We start from the raw sequence: 20,318 nt of genomic DNA, 5'->3' as shown, positions 1-20,318 counted from the left end.
AAAAGAGTTTAGTATCATATGCTTTATTCAGAATTAATAGCATAAAAAAAAGAAATCCTCTTTTTTGCTATGAAAGGAGTTGACTCCATTGATCTGGGCCTCATGCTTTACATGAAAAATAATAATTTTTAAACTTAGCATTAGGATGTATACTGATTTGAAAGGGCAGTTATGTTTACTGCCTGCTCTTTAATTCTTTAACATTGTCTCTGACTTTAACATATGTTCTTGTCCACAAATCCTATATAGTAGTCATTTACCTTAAAAAAAAAAAAAAAAGAAAGAAAGAAAGAAAGAAAGAAACGGAAGACATTTCTGCCTTCCTGAGAAGAGACCAATGACACCCCTTAAACCTTTTCTTAGCATCTCTATAAAATTCTCCTTTACGATTGTCAGTTTAAAATATTTCATACTGAAGGTTTAGCTTTCTAAAACCTATACTTTAAAAAAAAAAAATGGCCGAGACAACCACCATAGGAATGAAAGATCCTGACTGTGTGAGTGTCCACCATGAATCAGAGGATTTGCAGCAGGTTAACTTTCTCTGCAATGGGTAATCACGAGTGACTTAATTTATTCATTTCACAAGCATTGCTGAAGAGCCTGGCTTCTGTGGGTAGTTCCAGTACAAGAGAGGAAGAGACACATGACACTGTCCGCAGGCTTCCAGAGCGTAGGCTGAACCATACATGATTTTGAACTGGAGAAGGAACTTTTTAAAAAAAATAAATTAGTGTGCTCTCCAAAGTGATGCCATGTTTTGGTCTTAAAACAAATGAAATGATTATGCATTTTTCTTGTCTCAGAAATTCTTCAGGAGAATTGTATGTGTAAGCCTCAAACAAGACTCATCCCCACCCCTGTACTTTCCTTATATTGTAAAACTCTACAAATCATTCTTTTTTGAGGCTTCACTTAGAGTTAATGAAAACACTTTGTTATATTTGATGAAAATTGTCGATTTCTTATTTTCTTTTCTGACCAAATCCCTGTAGAACACACACACACACACACACACACACACACACACACACACACACACACACCACATGGTCTGATTTCCAGCTTTCAGATGTATTCAGAAACCTGTCATACTTATTTTGAGCTTTGGGATATCTGTGCTAGTTTAAAAAGATGAAATTATTGATGTCCTATTCAACAAGAAGTCTGCAATACACTGCCAACATGAACTGCTCGGCTCCATTGCATTTTTGTGTAGGCATTGGAGACATTGCATATGACCATCAAGAGGCCTCCATTGCCTCCTTTCCTATGGCCATTTTGAAAACATCTATGGGGTATGCTGATGGACTTTCTGTAGAACGAGCCTGTTTGTTAAAATACCTGTTAGTGAATCAAATCCAAACAGGCTTGACTCCTACAATTGTAAGGCCGGCCTCAGTGCCATGGTGTGACTAATCAATATTGTCTGAACGACTGTTAACTCATTTACTGAATTTTCTTCCAGTCATATTTTAACGCACAAAATAGTGGCTGAACCACAACAGTTTCCATTAATATCTATTTAGCTACTTAATTTGTAAATGGATAAAACTTGTATCTATGTGTCCTATTAATAATTACTGTTTTTAGTGGTGGTGTATGAGCCCAGAACTCAAATCCCAGTCACTCTACCACTGAGATACATTCTGTCCCTAGTTAGTATTATTAGATAAATTATTTTGGTAGAAAGGCAGATAGATCTACGTGTGAAAATTTCTTAAGATTATATGGAAAATTATTAAAGAGGAAAATGAATTTCACCAGAAGGAGAAAAAAAAGGCAAACTGCAGCCCGGGCTTTGCTTATGGGCACCTCCCACACAGCATTCCAGGCTCGACTCTGCTGACTACATTTTGGGTCTCCTGCCAAGCTTCTGCGGTAGAAGAGGGCCAGAGGACTTGATCTCTTGATTTCTCTGCAAATGCCATACTAGAAATGATATCACAAAAGCAAGAGAACAGTGAAGACTATATTATATAAGCAGGAGTGGTAGCTTCCCTGTAGTCCCAGAATTCAGGTGGCCGAGGCAGGATTGCTGGTTCCAGACCACAGTGTGTCTAGAACAATAGAACCTGATTTGAAAAGCAAAAAATAAAGAAGGGAAGGATACAGGAATTTTTAATTCTCTATAGCTAAAGACTCTGTAAAGAAACTTTTAGAATTATAATAATTGTAGAGAATGCAATTTATTGTCACTTGCTTTTGTTAATTAGAACTATAACTTGTTACTGTTAAGTATCTGCCTGACATTATCTTAAGCTCTTAGCATATGATATCTCATTTAACTCTCCTGCAAAATCCTCAGACATAGATACAGTCTCCATTTTATAGATGACTGAACTGAGGCTCCAACAGTATAATTTTTGAGTCTGGCCTGAAGTCCTCATAAAAATCCATACATATGAAACATTTCTAGAAGATTTTTTGTTCACAATTATTTACTTATATGTATATTAAATATTAAATATTTATTTATATGTATTATACAAGGCTACAGTATTATCAAAACAGTATACTTTGCAGATTCTCATTTACATGTAATAGAAGTATATGTCTAAATAATTACATCATTCACATTCTTATATATTAAATATATATGTATATATAATACTCATGCTTTCATGTATTTTATATGATACATTTAATTAGGAGTACTTCAAAGAAAGCTGGCAGATCAATTCAGAGGTTTTTAAATGAATTAATAAAGCATTTTTCTTATCTTTATCATGGAATTTTATAATTAGTTGTATGATCTATCTGTGAACATTAGAGAATTTGGGAGTGAAATATCACAACTCTTATTTATTATATTTTGTAAAGACTTTTATGCTTGACTTTGTCACAAAAGGCTCAAGTGTCTGAAATAGTGTGGAAAGTTGTGTCGTGAGTGTTGGAAAAAATATCCAAACTTAAGAACAAGTGACCCTAAAAATCACCAGTGAACTAACAGATATACAGTATGTATTCAGACCCTCTTCTTGTGAAAAAGTAGCTCCAACAGAATAGTTCCTGAAGTCAGCTGATGCGGTAGAGCAGGATAGAGAAGCACTTCAATCCCCTTGTACCATTGCAAACAAGTGTCATTTCCTCAGGGACTTCATTACACGGAGTACTGGAGAATGAGGTATTAGGAGGGAAATCCCGGAAGTCAAGGGAGATACTGCACTGGAGGGGCTTCGGGAAAAGCAAACATTAAAATAAGCAAAGAAGGATTGGCCAAGCCTGAGAAGCAGAGGTGGATCTCAGAAGGTCTAGAACGTAGGTCAAATCAAGGAGATTCTTAGAAACAAAGTGTGGAAGAGTATGTGAACAGTGCGATGCTGTACCATGTGAAATTACTGCTCCCCCTTTTGAACGGAGAAGTGAAAATGTCACTTAGATGGACATAGAAGCGTGGAAGATGATTTCAAAGAGCACACTGAGTTTTTACTTTTTGCTTTGTCTTTGTGTGGTTTTATTCTTATTCATTTGCATGATATTTATTTAAATAGAAGATAACTATGCCCAACTATTTCCAGGTTCTTTCTCTTACAGCTCTGTTTAAGACTGTTGAAGTAAGCACGTTGTACAAAGCATCATGTTAGGTGCTGCCATACAGGAAAAAAAGGGGGGCCCTAAGAGCACTGATTGTATATTCAAATGCATCAGTTGATTGACTGTTGAGAGAAATAAAAGGCAAATGAATGACTCCAAGGTGACTTCAAAGTTCACATTTGATAAAGAAGTGACTTAGAGAAATGTGTCTGAGAGATACTTGCAGCAAGGAGTTCTCTTTTTAATGACCCTTGAATTTACAGAAGACAAGTAACAGACTGCCAATAAATGCTAAATGAGTGGAAGAGGGTGTGTTAAAAGATGAAGATAAGTGGGTGGGGCATGAAGGGTTGACCTGTGAGTGCTCTGGAGTAGGAGATTGCAAGATGGAGGGAGAAAGGTCTGGAGGCTGGGGATGATGTTACCAAGAAAGGAGTGAGATCAGAAACAAAGAGAAGAAAAGGAGCAGCACCCTCAATATAGATGCAGAATAAGACAGGCATTGGCAACAGAGAAGGAATAGAGGACAAACAAAAGCAACAAAGAAGTGCAGAGCGAATATGTTAGAAAACAAAACTAATACTTGCATCCTTCAGAAAAACGCAGGGATAAAATATTTCAATCTACATCTTATACATTTTATAAATCTACTTTTTATATGAGAAAAGGAGTAATACTCACCCATGATCCTACAATTTATAGGTTGTGGTCAATTCTTCATCTCCCTTTCTTTCATTTTATTGTAATTGAGACCAGGGAATACATAATAGAATTTTGCCCTTTTTCCATTCATCATGATCTTAAGATCCTCACATTTTCTTACTTGCATAATTTCCTGACACATAGACATTGATTACCTTTATTAACCAGTCTTTCCACAACCATCATAACACTACAACAGAATCATTTGTACCTCACCCCTGCAGCTCAGGTGACTTCCAATGGATGTCACCAAAAGCCAAAGTCACATTCTATGTTGCTAAATTCTTAGCCAGATATAATATGGCAGTTCAAAATGTGTGTCTGGTTCGTTCCATGAAACAGTATCTGAGCCTCTGTTAGTGCCAGCTAGTATGTGGTAGACACTTTCATTGTAACAGTGCTGTTGGTAAGTTATCCTCACTTTATGGATGAAGGGACAGATACTCTGATGTTTGTACGTATTTTAGTTTTGATTTTAAACCTTGTTGCAAGCCAGTCCAATTATGTGACAGACAGAAGAACTTATAAACAATATAAAAATATGCTTAACAAGCTAACGACCCAGAGAAAAACAAAATATCAGAGGAAGGCAAGGAAGCAGTATTAGAACTCAATGGCCTTTGGTGCTTGTTAATATGAGAAGATTCAAGAAAAGGGTTAGGCGGATAAAGAGGGATGGCTGCATGTAAAAGTAGAAGAAGAATTCATGTATAGAACAAGGTCCTAACAAAGTGGGAATCATGAATAGAGATGAGGATTTGGGGCTGGGTAGCAAGACCTTATAGATTAGAGCAAAAGAAAAAAAGTGGGGAGTTTCTTGTGGTAAAGAAATGATGTCAAGATGTAGAAATAATGTCTAGACTTTCTTCTAACTTGGAAGGCAAATTCACCCACTCAGCCAATTAATATTTTTTGCACTCTAGACTCCTTGTTCTTTCCTGGACTATGCAGTTTCTGTCTAGAGAAAGAGATAGTCAGTGGGCTAACAAGTAAAACTCACTCATTGCTACCATGACTACTTTGGAGAGCACGGGTTTTATGACAGAAAGAGGAGATGCTAAGAGAGCTGCCTCTGAAACTGGAAAGCAGAAGTGAAGGGCATGGATCCTTTTAATGTTCCGATTCTGAATGCTAAGGGCAGAAGGGGTTCTGAGGTTCTATATTTGGACATGTGTCAGGTGACAGTGTTGCTGGAACTACACTCTTAGTTGTGAGAGGTTAGAAGGAAAATACCTGTCACCTCAACAACAGAAATTATCAGAGCCATTGCCTCAACAACAGAAATTATCAGAGCCACTGCCATAAGCCAGTCTAGCATGAGCCCTTGCTTTTGTGTAATAAGATTCCATCCTCCTCAGCCTCTCTGAGGTAAGGGAGAATTGCCTGGTTCACTCCTGAGCTTTTGTCATTATGGCCCATTGTTTTGTGAATGATCCATTAAGCCGGCCATAATGAGCTGGAGGCATTTCATTTTTTCTGCCTGTGGTCCCTGCTTATTACAACATAATGAATTCTTGTGGTTCAGGTTTGGGAATGTCATTCTATATAACTCGGGGCCAGTTTCTGAGTTCCAGTTCTCTATTCCTGCACTCCTAATTCATCTGAATCTCTTCTCTGCTTAGTGCATTGGTTCTCAACCTGTGGGTTGTGATCCCTTTGGGGGTTGCATCTCAGATATCCTGTATATGATATTTAGCTTACATTATGATTCATAACAGTATCAAAATTACAGTTATAAAATAGCAACAAAATAATTTATGACTCGGGGGTCATCCCCCAAATGAGGAACTGTATTAAAGGGTCACAGGATGTGAAGGTTGAGAACCACTGGCCTAGAGGGTCAGCCCAGTGTTCACTTAGCCAGTGCCATTAGCATCCTCTTCATGCAAAACTCCCAGAGCCGGCATCCTATCTTTTTCCACCCACATCATTTTGTTCATTTATTTATTTACTTATTCACTTTACATCCAGGTTACTCTCCCGCTCCTTGTGCCCCCCTCCAGTCCCTCCTTTCATACCCTTCCCCTTCTTCTCTGAGAGGGTGGAGCACCTTCCCCACCTGCCTTAGGTATCCCTTAACCCTGCCCCATCAAGTCTCTGCAGGGCTAGGCACATCCTCTCCCACTGAGGCCAGACAAGGCATCCCTGGCAGGGGAATAGACTGCACAGACAAGCAACAGCTATAGGGACAGCCCCCTCTCCAGTTGCTGGGAGACCCAAATGAACACTGAGCTGCACGTGTGCTAAATATTCTACTCACATCTTAATATAAGCTTTGAGGGAATCTTCTAAGGGCCACATAGAATTTTTAAGAGTAGTTTCTGAGTTAAGTAAAACCCCTCACTCATACATCATAAAAATGATTTCTCAGTGGCATAGCATTTGTTGGTTGAATCGTACTCCATTGAAGACTTCTTCAGATTGTTATGGGAAGGTGGCTAAGTATTCATAAGAAACCTTGGTTCACGAGACTGGGGACATGGTGGCATAGTGTTCTTGCAGATGACCCACTTTTGCCCCAGCCCCACATAACAACTCAAAATTACCTGTAACTCCAGGTCCAGGTGATCCAGCTCCCTCCTCTGGCCTCTCTAAGGTCCTGCACACATGATGCATGAAAACTTATTCAGGCAAGATATAAACTATGCAAATCTTTTTAAGGGCAACCTTGATACATGGGCAGAAGGAAACTCAGCTTCCCACCACCATTGCTGGGTTATAAGAGTTTTTCCTTCTAGCACTAGGAATCCAGGAACAGTGATTTCACTGAGTCCTTTCACACAATGTGCAAGAACTTTAAACTATCTAAACAAAACAAGGCTTGCCCACATAAGAAGAATGGCTTAAGTGTGTCTGCTAACAGCAGCAGCACTCTTTCTTATTAGCAGTTGACACGTTTTCACAGACCTCATTTTATTTCTAACCATGCCATGGCCAGGTTTCTAGACTTAGCACTTCTATTTTACAATTCAGTAAATACTTGAGTAGCCTAATTGGAGCAAATAACACCCTAAAAACTTGAGTTTAAAAATTACATGAAATAACAAGTTAAATTCAAATGAAGAGAAGTCAACAAATTGATCACATTTTTTTTCCCAAGAGTGCTCGGGAAAGATACTTAAAAAGAGATGGAGGAGTTTCAGGCACCTTTGGACCTATTCTGTCTACACAAAGTGCTCTTGAACATTTGCCAAGGGGAAGCAAAAAGAATGAGGTGTGTGTGTGTGTGTGTGTGTGTGTGTGTGTGTGCGCGCGCGTGTGTGTGTTAGTCTTTCTATATGGACAGTGGTGGTGGTCTTTGTATAACTAAGTTAAAACTGGAATTGTTTTTGAGGATTTGAATGCAAAGCTTTTGTCATTTGTTTCTATTTTTTGAATGATTGAACATTAATCAATTGCCTTAGCCCATGGATTCTGTTTGAGTTTGATTCACGTGGTTTGAATTAACCTTTCTTAAAATTCTCTCTCAGTATTAATGACCCTGGATTATGACCATTAAAGAAGCCGGATGTACATTGATCTCTGTCTGGCATTAGTTAAAACAAAGCTAGTCCATTTAACACATTGTAACCAATGTATTTTTATAACATATAGGAGCTGAAGAAATAGTGGTTTTGCATTTTTTGGGGGGGACATCTTGTTCTGGGTCTAAGATGAAATATATAGATATAGATGTAGATGTAGATGTAGATATAGATATAGATATAGATATAGATATAGATATAGATATATTCCTGTTTTGTATAAGTTTTAGAAATATCTTGCTAATCATAAGCAACTGTGACTCAACACAATGAAAAAAATACAATCTGTAGATATTAATGCTTCTACCCTCACTGTGTTTCAGGTTAGCATACACTTTAGTGTACTTAGAGGTGAATTTGAAATATTCCAGACTCTTAAAATAAAAGCCTAAGTAGACTACCTAGTCTCAAAGAGTAGGTGCAGAAATCTCTCAAATAATTGACAAGATTGTGTTGGTAGTTCAGAAATATGGGAAGTAAGAATAAAAATGTGAAGGAAATAAAACATATGGGAAGAAATTATGATCCAAACAAGTCATTGAACTGTTCAGAATGCTGTACTTTTCATTTCCAGGAGAGTGGATGGTCCAAAAAAAATTTAAGAGAGGAATAATAAATGCAACATGATAGGCAGTGCATTTTTTTCAATTCTGCTCTCTATAGTTTGCTCATGAAACATCAGCTTATACATTGTTGGAGTAATGTATTTGAATTTCAAGGGAAAAAAAAAAAGAAATAACCCTTCGAACCATATTTTAAGTAGTACACAATGTTTTCTGACATGCAGTGTCCCATGGCTCACAGCAATCTGTGGAGTGAGAGAGGTGGGCTTTATTGTCCTGCTGATACACTTACTGCAGATGAGGGGCTCACAGTCTCATGTGTTTAAACAACCTGCTTGGATACTCAACTAGGAAATGAATCCCTGGGAGTGTGTGTATTTGCTCAGATGACAAAGACTGAATTTTTTATTACTTTGGACACCCAAACACTCTCTCTCTCTCTCTCTCTCTCTCTCTCTCTCTCTCTCTCTCTCTCTCTCTCTCTCTCTCTCTCTCTCTCTCTGACTTAATTGCAAAGTAAAGTAAAAGTTATCTACACTAAATGGATTACCATCTCATCCAGTTAAAGTTCATAGATCCAGATGACATAAAAGTAGATCTTCAATCTGAAACATTCACAGGAAACAGAGGAGACCAGTTGGGACTGAGGAAGCAAAGGGAAAATGTATTTGGATATAAGGGAAACATGCTGAAAATGCATTATTCAGCCCTGTATAATAATTTTTTAAAATACAAAAACAAAAATTGTTTTAGAAAACAAGCTGTAGATTCAGGGAGACCTGGCCTGAATCCCCATTAATCCTGTCATTCACTAGCCGTCATTATGAATGTTTAACCTGAAAAACCTCAGTGTGCTCATCACGAACACACAGGTGACAGTTTCTCCAACTTGAGGCATTTATTGTGGTACTTAAGTCCATTGAAGTAAAAAGATCTTAAGATGAGCTAGTATCACTCAATTTCATGAAATGACATTACAAACAAACTTAATGGAAATACGAATAGTATGGCAGAAGTCTAGAAGTTGAAGAACTATTGAGTAGAAATTAAATGCAGAAAGGAAATTACAAGTCATAGCATCCTTTAAGGCAACAAACTGGAAAGTATTCATGGATGAGAAAATGAATGCTTTCCCTAAATTATTAAAGCATGGGATCTCTAATGATACCCAATAAATAAATAATCTTATTAATAGCTGATGGAACAGCATGGCCAACAGTATAAACCACACCAATGAGAGTCTAGTGAGGACGAGTGTGTATAAGTCTGTGTATGACTCCTGTTCATTCTCAGTTTGCAGTGGATCTAGTGACATAACACAATTTACCTTGAGAACTTATGCAAATGAATATAAATAGACTATGTTTGTCGTTTTAAAATATGTATTTTAAAGATAAGATTTTTATTTGCAAGTGAGAATATGTCTGCCTGCCGTGGGTAAGAAAGAATGTCAGATCCTATGGAGCTGGAGATGATTGTGAGCTCCTCATTATAGGTCCTGGGAACCAATCTTGGGTCCTGTAAAAGACCAGTAAGGGCTCTTAACTTTTGTGCCATTCCTTTCCAGTAGCTTCTAGCTACTACTAAAAGAAAAGGGAATGAGACCATAAACATCTGTGCTCAAAACACTGGATAAGTACCACTGCTTCGAGCATGAGAGATTCATTTTCACCACCGGTAAGCCTCTGCTTAACTGACCTGGTGCATCCAGCATTTTAAAAGTGTATCTGGAGACTTAGGTAAAGTATGCCAATCCAAAGCATAATCTTTCAGTTTGCTGTTGTTCCAAGAGTCTGGTACATTTGATTGAGTCCTTAGCCTATGGTCAACATAGTTCCCATTATTTTCACTCAGAAAACCTTCTCTTTTTTTTTTTCTCTACTGTAATAAGAAACCCACTCTTTGGTAGGTTTCCAGAACACACGACCATTGAAAATAGAAGTTCCATCCTTCTTGGAAAGGATGTGTGGCCATATGACTAATTTCTGGCCAGTAAGGTATACGCTGAAGTCAAGTGTGGAATTTACACCACAGGTACTTAAAAAGATGGAGTATGACATTCATCATTCTTTTGTCATGTCGGCTAGTGCAAATACAGATTTAATAGCTGGAGCTTCAACACCCGATTTTAATTAAAAATAAACTTATAAACCAACTTCAATTTTAATTACTGTTGATTAGAGTTTTCCCAGTACTTGCAGCCTAACTTACTCATACTTGTTTAATATCTTTGAACCTTCTATTTGCTTCTGAAGACTTTCAAGCTTTATGCTACTTACCTATATAGCTTTCATATTAAAAGTATTATTATTAGCTGGACATGGTGAGCATTTCCCTAAAATCCCATCCTTTGTAAGGTAGAAGCAGGAGGCTCTAAGGCACCAGGTCTGACAGAACTGTATCAAGACACACCATCTCAAAACAAACTACATCAAACTAAACAAAAATTAAGTCTGATTTGTAAACAATACAAATTCAAACATGTACTATGTCCTGTCACTTCTAAATTTCAAGCATGCTTCACATTCATCTGCTTCTTTCTTCCCACAAGGACAGGGCTGGAAGCTTTTTATGTACCGTCCCCCCATACTCTCCCTAGGTCCAAAGTCTGTACGCAGCTCCAGGCTATCTGTGATCAGCCTCTGCTGATGACAGATCCATCGGAGTTTATAATTCTCAAGATGATACACTTTTCTTTTCTTTCAATCCTGTGCATTCTTTTCTCACCTTCCCTACTCCAAGCCTTCTCCCTTATGTAACACAAACCCTGCTCACTGGCCAGATCTCTGATTCTGTGGCTTAGTTTATTTCACACCTTCTTGTCTGTTATGTTTGCACCTTGGAGCTGAACCTATCTCCCATTATCAGATTAACATGTCTTCTCCATGAGCCTAAGATCTCCATGATGGTTCATCTTCCTCCTCACTAGATTCCCCAAGTAGATTCCAGAAATCTTGGTGACTCGCAAGACTTAATAACTTACCCAATATCTTCTTCTCCTCAAAGGCACCTTTAACATCTAAGCCAAAGTTCTACTTCTCAAAAACCAACCCATCTTTCATTCTATCCAAGTCCTGCATGTGCCCTTGCCTTCTGATTAGACACTTCATGTTGTGATCCACTGAGAGCGTTCTTAATGTGTTGACAGCATCCTAAATCAGCATGAGGAGTAAGTCCTAGAAAGTGGAAACTCTTAGAAAAGAGTTTTGTTGTAATAACTTCATACATTTAAAAATCTGTTTACTATAATCACCTTTATCTTGCCAAAATAGGTATCTCTAGAATCTGTAGTCAATAAATTACACTTTTTCATAAGCAGAATAGCAGCCCCCCCCCCCAAAAAAAAAACAGGCTTTAACAAATGCTGGTATATAGCCCTGTGCAGTGAGGTACCCTTGCACTCATATACAGAGTAAGCCCCTTATCAGCTGGAAGATGCTGGGACCTTATCTAGCCTCCACTGTGGTAGACAGGAATAGTGTTGTCAACCATATTAAGATATTGAGAGAGTACATGCAGATAATAATCACATTAGCTACGATTATTATATTTCAAGTTTGTGCTTTTAAGCTGTTTGTAAACCGAATGGTAAAGTTCCAACATTTCATTGAATAAAGTCAGACCTGTGTTTGGGCTTTGAAGCACTGAAACTTTATTTGTTGCTCTCCTCCTTTCTGCCTACTCCACCCCTCAATTAAAGAAAAAAAAATGACAGATGGAAAGCACCAAAAGGAAAGATGGGGTCAAATGTGGTCCAAGGTCATCAGCAAGGCCTGGAAATTACATTCATGCTAAATTACACCACCTGAGGCCATTTGAGTGTCAGTAGATGTGTCTGAACAGAGTGTTAAGGGTTCAGCTGTCCCCATGGGGCTTATCTGCAGAGTAGATTCTGCTGAACCTCCTCTGGCTTTTCATACTCCAGATGACCAGCTGCTCTCAATCCTCCCAGTGGGCTTAACAGAATCTGTCTTCACTAGAGGCTGCTTCTAACCATCTTCTGCTAAAATGTGTCCCAGGTAGCTTTCCCTCCTGCTAGAATCAATCATGTCATTCCTAATACTCTACCTTATCCATTGCCTCAAAGAAAGGTAAATGACTGAGGAAATCTTTTCCTCTTCTTTGTCTCTTGTTTCATGAATTCTTTGTAAGTCCATGTTGTAGAATAAAAAGTGGCAGGCTTCCTTGTGACACCTAGGGTAAGCACAGAGCTAGGAATCAGGGCTCTGTGAGTGACCATGGATGTAGCAGTCAGATTGCTCATTTCACATGGGATACTTACTCCATAGTTTCAGTATAATGTTGTCTTTGTTAGTGTTTCCATTGCTGGGAAGAGACACCATGACCAAGGCAACTCTTATAAGGACTACACTTAATTCGGTCTGGCTTACAGTTCAGTGGTTCAGTCCATTATCTTCTAAGGCAGGAAGCATGGCAGCATCCAGGCAGGTATGGCACTGGAGGAGCTGAAACTTCTGCATCTGGTTCTGAAAGCAAACATGAGAAGACTGACTCCCAGACATCTAGGAGGAGGGTCTCAAAGCCCACCACCACAGTAGCACACTTCCTCCAACAAGTCCACATCTACTCCAATAAGGCCACACCTCTTCATAGTGTCCCTTCCTGGGCCAACCATATTCAAACCACCACAGATGTCATCTCATCACTGGAATCAGACTTGTGTTTATGTAGCTTTAGCTACTGATTAGAGTTGCCCTTTCTTCACATATGTAGATTCTTCTGTGGTGTTTGATATGTAGTTATTTACATACAATACAAGTCTATTTATCACATATACATAAATTCACATATATGCAAATGTAGAACTAAGCATGATTTGTTAAAAAGGCAATAGTTCAGCTTGGTCCAGGATTACTTCTGCCAATTACAGTTGTATGCTCTCCACAGAAAACTTCAATAATAGTTACCTCATAGATTCATGAGAAAGAAAACCTTATGAAAGTTGTCAGACTCATAAACACAGGCAGTAAATGTAACTAATATCCCACTCATTCTTATTTTCTAGCAAATTCTAGTTATAGCTATAGGTGGTCCATTCATTTCCTAATCCTTCTCCTTTTTCATCATAAAAATGCAGGGTTTCATGTCTTTGAACATTTTTGCAAAGTGTTTTCTTGTTTTCTACATCTTACAGGGGAAAGAATTCTCCATACACATTTTATACTGTGAGCCTCTGAATTTTGTAGAGCCAAGTTGGAGCCTCATGAAAGATGGTTGTGCACAGTGAGCTCCTCTTTCGTTAGAAGGTCTCTCATCTCTTTGATATTTGTGGGTCATGGTTTTTACTGTAAATGGCTTCATATCAAGTAGTATTTGACAAGCTTGAGACATCTGTCATCAGCCTCCTGAGCAGGATTGTCAGAAACTCGCTGTCTCCAGGAATCACTTATGAACCTAGCATCTATTCCTAGATAGTAGGGCAAGCTAGGAATTCATTTCAAGATTGATTAAATTCATAAAATTAACCACGTTGACCCAAACAGACAGCACTTCACATTTATTCAAACCAGATTGGAAGTTAGTTCAGTTTTTCCATAGTCGTATTTTACTAAGGTTCTTCGGAGACCCCTGAATCTCCTATACCCCTTTCAGATTTGAAGAAAGCTGGCTTATGTTCTTGTCTGAGCTCCCTAAGAGAACTGTGGGCTGTTTGTATGTGTGATTTTGTTAGAAAAAAGGTATTAGTTATCAATGTTAGTAACAAGTTGCATGTTTATTACTGTAATCATATTATTTATGCTGGTTTTTCCAAGTGATGGGATTCTGAGCCTGTAAATTTCCATGAGCAAGTCAAGGGAACAAGGTGGCTTGCAGCTTGCCTTAAGAGAAGCTCCTGAAATAGATGCAGTATTTAATCAACAGAGGTGGTGTCACAGTTGACATGAGGAACTCTGTATCTTGAACACATAGAGTATGCTTGAAGAGTAGACATGTGCCAGTGATCTTCAGATCTGTTCTTAAAAACCAATGATATCTTTAGCCTCAACTTCTCTTTAGAGACTTTACTCTTTAATTTGTAATTGAGAGTTGCTAAGAAAAGTCAATAGTTTGGGCCTTGTTTGGCCCCACAAAAAATGGAACATAAATTATGATCCATTTTAAGAGATGTGTTTTGCACTAGGTGTTGTTTGTGCATTTCACACACAAAATCTTTGAAAAGAGAGGTTTATTAACACAAGTCTTGATGCTGAGAAGAATTCATACAAACCATGAACAACCTCCATTCTGAAGTGTTTGTCAGTTATGGGGTTATGGGGTAGGACCTGTACTCATGGAGAGAAAAATAGCTGGTTCAGTCAAATTTACTGTGCAAAAAAGACATGGAGCCAAGGCTTGGCTTATTTGAAAACTAAAGTATAATGTTGATTCTAAAATGAGTAGATGTCAGTAGGTCAAGGGCACCGACCATTAACCAAACAGATCTTCCTACATACAATATGGCTTCACATAGTCACCATGTCAACTGATGTTGATACTTGAGGAAGATGGAACTTATCACAAAGAATCAGTAGAATGAACATGTGGACAGAACAGTGTTCTTCTTATCCTTTTTAAGGAGGGAGGGGAAGCATGTATCAAGTAAACACAGAAAGCAGCGTTCTCAAAGCTCACTGCTTGGTAAAGCAACTCCTTTTTATTTATTTTTTTATGAGTGTTTCACCTACATGTGTGTCTGTGCACTGTGTGTGTGCCTGCTGCTCTGGAGGTCAGAGAGTGTATCAGCTCCCCTGGAACTTGAGTTAGGATAGCCAAGAGCTACAAGAGTAACATACTCTAAACCACTGAGCCATTTCTCTAGCCCCACCCCCAAAGCAAATGTTAACATCCAAAAGGAGTTTCGTCCAATCTCTAATTTCTGTATGCAACCTCATTTTATACCTGTATTTTCTTTTTCTCAGACACACAACAGAATACATGGATTTGCATATGCCTGATAGAGTCTCTCTGTTTAGGCATGACGTAACAAGACACTTAGGACTCTCTCCATGTTTGTAAGAAAATGCACAACTGTTCTTAGTAGTCTTAGAGTTCATCGGAGACCTAATGGCCATATGTGCAAACAGAAAGGAAGAGATTAAGAAAAGTTCACATAATGCCAAGATAAAGCCACAGATGGCCTGTTCTGGGTGGAGAGATGATTGTGCAATTTTAGTAACAGGGTGTAATAAATTCCTGTTAGATAAGCGTTCTGCCTTATGGAACTGCAAGTTCTCATGGTCTTCTGGGAGTTTTGTTTTGCCTCCTTTGGTGCCTTTACAAACAAGCTAGAGCCTGCCCAGCAGGATGGAGCAGTATCAATGAGAGAACTATAGATCACAGGAAGGAGAAAAAGAGAAGCAGACATTTGCCCTTTTGGAAATTATACTCAGACTGATGAGATGGTTCCTCAGGTAAAAGTGCCTGTTCCCAATTCTGACTACCTGGATTTGAGCCCCAGGACCAACATGATCAAAGAAGAGAATCTACTTGTCTTGTGGTGTCCGTGTGTGTGTATGGGGGGTAGGGGTGGTGACAGGCTCCATATCCCCAAATTTAATTAAATTTTTATTTTAAAAATCATACTCAGTGTTCCAAAAAAGAGACTACAGTATTCATCCATTCTGTACCCTTGAAACAAAAATACTGTGTAAATCTGTACCTTAATCTGCATTAATCTCGATAAGCTGATTTAGTAGTTTGGCTCTTGAGTTAACTAATGACAACTCTATAGGAGCTCTGTGAAGTGTCTACACTATCATGAGTTACAAGGAAAAGAATGTTCCTGCTCTTCAGAAAACAATTGTCACCTCTTATGAAGTATGAATACCACTAGGTAAGCTATAATTAAAACTCCAAAAAGGGAGATCCTTTTGCATGTGATGGTCTTGCATCCTTATGGAAGGTTTTGTAAAAGATTTCACCAGTTTCAGTAGAGTAACCTACAATGGTGGTCTGTATAGTGGAGAGTCATTAGAAATTTTCCATCCTGTGAACACAGACAGGCCTAACCTTCTGCACACAGCCTCCTGTCTGTGGAGAGACCACTGTAAGGTTCTTTTATTACTTACAATAAAATAACAAATAATTATCTCTCTATAAAAGAAATACTGATAATTATAGTCTGCCAGGCATGTTGTAGAAACAGACAGGAAAGACAAAGTGTTAGTGTTGTAAAACCCCAGAACAGAATGCTTCTGCAGACTGGAATGAACTCCCATGGCTAATGGCCTTTCCATACAAATGCTACAAATTCCAGGAGCTGTAGAAAGACTTGATGGTTATGGTATAATCAGCGGAATGAAGATTGTAAAGCCTAGTTGAAAAATTCCCACTGTATTTAGTTCATGCGGCAGTTATATGGTTGGGGAAGGGGATAAAGGTGGGAGGGGGGAGGAAGGAAAGAAAGAAGCAACAAAAGAAAGAAGCTTATGTTAAAACTGTAGTCCTGTCCCTGTGCATACAAATCTAGTAAGAAATTAGTTACCATTTATCCTTTTTAACTTGAGTACATGAAAGATCTAGAAAAATAACTATACAAATCCTTCCCTTTGCTTGGTGACATCATTTTGAATGTAAAAATAATAATAATGACATTTCATGGTTGAGATCATGTCTCTGAGTCATCCAAGTTTGCATCTGTGAACATCCTTTCCTTTGTGGAGCTGAGTAACTACATAATTAAGTTGTCGTTTAAAGCAACAATAATTGCAAAATGTCAAAAGCTAACCCAAGTGTCATGTGCTAAAGGTCTGGTATTTGTATTTTAAAGATCCTCCACAATAAATTAATAGCACATATGTTATTAAATTTATCATTTGATGATGTATTCCTATAGTCTCTAGCAAAAAAATTATAAAGCTTAAATATACTTTGAAGTTGTATTTTAATAATTAGTAATAGCCTCTACTAGTTTGTACATGGTAATAACCAATATATTTTCATTGCACAATATACATGTCAAAAGTACATTCCTATATAAATGACGTTCTACTTTCATTTATAAGGTTGGGAAACCGTATAATCATTTATAATTTTCAAGGTTTTAATGTTCTGAATATTTAATTTTTTCTTACAGTACCTTGAGATATATAATTAAATGCGAAGAGAACTAACTGTTCCATTGAGCACAGACCAAGATGATCAAAGAGATAATTTAAAAAAAATAAAATAAAATAAAATGATTGCACTGGGCATGATGAAACCTATAAATCCAGCACTTGGAAGAAGAGATAGGATTATCATGTTCGAGGCAAGGCTAGGCTACATAGTAAATTAAGGGACAGTCTGAGATGCATAATGAGACCATGACAAAAGAACTGTCAATGGCTAGACAGGTTTCTCACTGGTAAAGTGCTTATCTACCATGCACAAGGTCCTTGACTTCATCTATTTTAAAATACACACACACACACACACAGAGTGAGAGACAAACAGAGACAGAGAGAGACAGAGACAGAGAGATAGAGAAACAGAGACAGACAGTCCTACAGGAGGACAGACATACACATGAGGAGGATTTACCAATATATCTATAACAGATTTTGAAAAAAAATATGTAAGTAAACTTGTCCTTCTCAGAGTCTTTAACTTAGCAGCACACAGTTATCTCTGCTTTTTGCTAGATCCTGAGTCTGGTACCCTGTTATCTCTGAATCTCTCTTTTTAAGGCACCACATGAAAAGGCGACTGCTTGTACCTATTAGTTCCCATTCCCAGCTACTATCTTCTTATTCTTTTTTCTTACTCACTCTCTCTTAGTGTATGTACTTCAATTTTTTACCTGTCAAACCCTTCTCTTACACTTCAATAGATGTTTCATTTCCCACCTGTGTTAGTCATCTTTCCACCACTATGACAAATACTTGCTATAAACAACTTTTTAAAATAGAAGTGTATTGGGCTTACAATATGAGAGGTTTCTGCTCACATCAGCTGACTCAATTTGGGATACTTGTGGTAGGACACAACATATTGGGTAGCATGAAATAAAGCCAAGGCCTCAGTAGCATCTTAAGGCATTCCTATGATAGCTAGCCCCTATTCTTAATCTGTCTTTACCACAGCAAAGATTCATTCCTAATTCGATCGTCCATCAATGACTTTAAGATCCTGAGCAAATAAAGAAGCATCAAATGTCTGATACCAAGATTAATTACCAAGCACATGTGTTAGACGACACTACCAGCCATTTGCTTTCCCCAGAAATGTCTTGTTGATTAAAGTCTATGAAGATGAATTGAATCCTTTGTTATTGTCTTTATGAATGAGACTGTCCTCATCTTAGTTCTTACCCTCAATCTGTTCTAAGACTATTATGCCATATATACCATGATTCTTGTTCCACATATATTTGACATGGACATCTATTTCAATTCAAAATTAGTCTTTGAAAATTTCTTTATCTCATTATACTATTATACTATTTTCCTTTCAGAGTTTTCTTTTCTATTGCTAATGCCCCATTATCCAAATTGTATGTAGTTTTACAAAGCTTACCTTAATGCTATACTCTTCGTAATAATTGATGCTGGGCATAAATTCCCCTTTGATTCAGCAAAGTGCTAAAGTCTATTTTTCTTATGTACTCTTACCCTATGCTTTCTGCTATAGTTAATTGCTACTCCGGACACAATTATATAAGCTTCTTGGAATTGGGGCGGCTATTGTATGCATTTGTGGCAGGATCTAGTTGGACAGGGTATAATTCATGGTTTGATACATAGTAACCAAAAAATTTTACATTCATATTCTGAAAATCTTGTTCCATTATGAGAATATTTCCCCATTGTTCAGACTTGTTTGTTCTTTAAATAGTTCCCATGTCCAAAAGCAAATTATCATCTATTCATTTAAGTTTCAAGTGGATATTAAAATCTTAAATTAATTCTGTCTACTGGAATGTTGTTTTGTTCCTTAGAAACAACTATTAATTTTTTTAAATTTTTTTATTTCATTTTTATATTTTGCTATTGGTATTTTGCCAGAATGTATGTCTCTGTACCATAAATGCCATCCCTGTGGAGCCAGAAGATCCCCTCGCACTGGAGTCACACATGGTTGTGAACTGTCCAGTGGGTGCTAGGAATTAGGCTCAGGTCACCTGGAAGAGGTGACAGCACATTTTACCACTGAGCCATCTCTCCAATCCCAACTGTATTGAAATTTAATTCACACATAAAAAATTCACTTCTTGTGATTATACAGTCCATTGGCTTTTCAGTATATTTGGCTGTGCATCTGTCTTCCCTTTCTAATTTTGGAACACTTTTTTTTAGCCCCCAAAGAAACTCATAACCACTAACAGCCACTCAATTTCTTCCTTACTGCTGTCCTAGAAAATGTTCAAGAACTGTCTCTGTGGGCCACTTTCTTCTTTCAGACATTTCATAAACACTAAACAAATGTGGTCTTTTGGGGGAAACTCTGTCAGCTCAGTGTTTTTAGGACTCATCTATGTCATGGCTACTAGTATTTCATTTTTCATAAAGACTAACTGATAATTCACTGAATGGATATACCACATCGTGTTAATCCATACACCAGTTGGAGTTTTGGGCTGGTGAGTCATTTACAATCTTTTACAAATGCTAAAATCCCCCATGCTTATTAGTCTAACAGCCTTACTTTTATGCTTGTGAAACCAAAGCTCAAAGAGGTATGTTTAGACTTTTACTTATTCAGTTGTTGGTACTTTTATTTTAGATGTTAAGACAATGCCATGTGGTGCTTACGTACATATACTCTTCGGTTCCGTCTTCTGTAGGTTTATAAATACCGAATGGTGCTCCAAGTCCTGGTGAATTAGTTGAACAGAGGTAATCATGGTTACTGTCTTCATGGAACAAGCACACAAATTACCACAAGCTTAGAATCATGACATGGGTGATAAAACAGAGATTCAGAAACTAACCTTGTCAGAATAGATAAGTCATAATTAAGTAGGCAGCAAGAGTAGAAAAGCTTATACCAACGAGCCAGGCATGAAAAGGCC

General features: G+C 37.8%; 1 protein-coding gene across 26 annotated transcripts in view; it reads left to right on the top strand.

The window, feature by feature from the left end:
- The window catches only part of Map2 (microtubule associated protein 2), a 249,074-nt gene that overhangs the window by 130,359 nt on the left and 98,397 nt on the right, over nt 1-20,318 (top strand). Inside the window, exon 1 of one of the 26 annotated variants that reach the window (XM_076931744.1) lies at nt 16,059-16,160. The exons of the other annotated variants lie outside the window; for them this stretch is intronic. The gene's annotated coding sequence lies outside the window, so the exon portion shown is untranslated. Of the gene's footprint in view, nt 1-16,058; nt 16,161-20,318 lie in introns of those variants that run through there. 26 annotated transcript variants of the gene reach the window in all.

The sequence above is a fragment of the Arvicanthis niloticus genome, chromosome 3, assembly GCF_011762505.2.
Source record: "Arvicanthis niloticus isolate mArvNil1 chromosome 3, mArvNil1.pat.X, whole genome shotgun sequence".
Taxonomy (NCBI): domain Eukaryota; kingdom Metazoa; phylum Chordata; class Mammalia; order Rodentia; family Muridae; genus Arvicanthis; species Arvicanthis niloticus.
The sequence above is the reverse complement of the archived record's forward strand: the minus strand, read 5'-3'. Positions and strand labels throughout refer to the sequence as shown.